The sequence below is a fragment of the Microtus ochrogaster genome, assembly GCF_000317375.1.
Source record: "Microtus ochrogaster isolate Prairie Vole_2 chromosome 14 unlocalized genomic scaffold, MicOch1.0 chr14_random_1, whole genome shotgun sequence".
In the NCBI taxonomy this organism is placed as follows: Eukaryota; Metazoa; Chordata; class Mammalia; order Rodentia; family Cricetidae; genus Microtus; species Microtus ochrogaster.
In genome coordinates this window covers 19,042,924-19,044,995 of record NW_004949096.1, presented here as the reverse complement: position 1 = coordinate 19,044,995, position 2,072 = coordinate 19,042,924, and the positions used below count along the sequence as shown (strand labels likewise).

The 2,072-nt window shown below is 47.1% G+C and overlaps 1 protein-coding gene across 1 annotated transcript in view; it reads left to right on the top strand.

Moving 5' to 3' along the window:
* Window positions 1–2,072, top strand: part of Ambra1 (autophagy and beclin 1 regulator 1) — a 202,829-nt gene continuing 200,757 nt past the window's right edge. Inside the window, exon 1 of the mRNA XM_013352584.2 lies at window positions 1–323. The gene's annotated coding sequence lies outside the window, so the exon portion shown is untranslated. The remainder of the gene's footprint in view (window positions 324–2,072) is intronic.

The following is a 2,072-nucleotide window of genomic DNA, read 5'->3' as shown; positions in this document are numbered from 1 at the left end:
GAGCATTGTTCGGCACTCGGCTGCAGTTCCTTGAACGATTGCTGGGCGCTCTTCCTTTGATGTCTGGGCGTTCGTGTATTCTGTGATCTTTTGCGGCGTCTTCTTGGTTGATGTCTCTAGAGCGGCGGCGGCGGTGGCGGCGGTGGCGGCGGTGGCGGCGGTGCCAGGTTCAGAACTGAGTTATTCCGGAGGCCCCGGGCTCTGGCCGCTTTCTCCCGCCGGTCGGCTGAGCGGATCCCTCGCTTCCTTCGGCCCCTTCCCGCCTTCGGTACGAGCCCGTCGCGTCTGCTGGTCTATGGGCCGAGCTCTCACCCGTCTCGCAGGTAGGCCCGGGAGGAGCCTGGCAGGCCCTCTCCGGCATCCTTCCGCTGCGGGCAGGAGACCGTGGCGCCGGCCGGTGGGCGAGCGCGCGGCTCGAAGGGCAGCTCGGCGTAAAGGTGATTGCGCCCGGGGGCGCGGCCGGAGGGCGGCCCGGAACTCAGCAAGAAGCCGGAAGGAGGGAGAGAGATGCTGAGGCTGCGGGCTGGGTTCAGTAGAGTGGGGATGTTGGGTCCTGGACGGGTGTCGTCACCCCCAGATTGTGGGAGTTGGCTCCCTTAGACCCTATTCCCTTTCTCCTTTTTCCCAGCTCAGGGCTCCGGAGGTCAGGCCTCTGTTGCTCTGGTACCCCCCACTGAGTCCAGCCTCAGAGGGCCCCTTTGAGCTGCAGGAGGCTTGTGAAACAAGGCCCTCTGGTTCGTTGGAATGAAATGCTACATTCTAGCTTATTTGGGGCAGAGAAACTGAGGCAGAGGTGTAGACGTGACTTTTCCCCATGAATCCGACAGATCATTAAATGCACTTTAAGGTTTTTTTGTTTTTTTTTGTCTTTAACGGTTTACTCTTCTCTTTTTCCTCTTTTTCTCCTTGTCAGTTTTTACATACAGTGACTTTTCATTTGATCGTTTGGAACTCCTCTTAGAAACATATATTCTGTCACCGGAAGCTTCAGAAGTTAAATAAGTGATATTTTTTCTGAATTTGTTTTTTCAAAGTTTGTATCACTTTAGCAAAAGTAGCAAGGAAATTTTGTTTGCTTCCACTTCCTCTCCGATTGATACTGATCCATCCTTCAGCCCTCTGGAACTTTCTGCTATGGTGTTAAGTCTTAGTGCCGGATGGAAGGAAGATTGTCAAGACTTTGAATTTAGGTTCTTGTCAAGGCCTTTTCTAGGAAGTATCCAAAGGGAATCCAAGAAGTCTCTTGTGAAACAATTTTTGTTTTTGCTTTTCATATTTGGTTAGTGGTTTAGTCACTTTCTACTCAAGAGTTCAGAAGTGTGTGTGTAGAAATTATTCAAACAGATAATTAAATTGAAGATGACTTTTGTGAGTTCCATTATGTTTCTCTTTTCCAACTTGGAAACATTAAGGTCTAAGGGTTTTTTCGTTTTCATTGGATCAAATGTCATGATCCTAATCTGTCATTGTTTGTTGAAAAAAAAAAGGGCTGGAGGTTATTCTGGGCTGGATAAATTTGTAAAGAGTGTAGAATTTGTAGTTGTACATCTTTATGGAGTACAGATTCTGAAAGTCTACTTCTACACAATTTTAGGATGCCTTTTATGAATTTTAGAGAGATAATAGAATTTTTTTGTTTTTTTGATTTTTTAATGTGTGTGTGTGTAAGGTCAGTGAGATTTACTGTTCTTTCCCTTCTTTTGTAGTGCTGGGAATTTTGAACCCAAGGCCTCATGTATGTGCTTGCCATGGAGCTGCACCCCCTAGCCCTGAGAGCAGCAAGATTTAAGTAAAGGTTATCTATCTACCACCTACTTACTACCTACCTACTGTCTATCCACAGTGTGTCTGTCTCTCAGTCTGCACATGTGTGTGCCCTGCGATCTATGTAAAGGACAGTTTTCAGGACTCAGTTCTTTCTTTCCAACACATGATTCCCAAGTGAAGTCAGGTCATCTGGCTTGACAGCAATCCCCTTTTATCTTCTGAGCCATTTCGGTGGTCCATGAAAATCAAATCCTTTGATAATGAGCTATTTCTTAGTTACCAGGACCTTGCTACTTTTTTTTTTT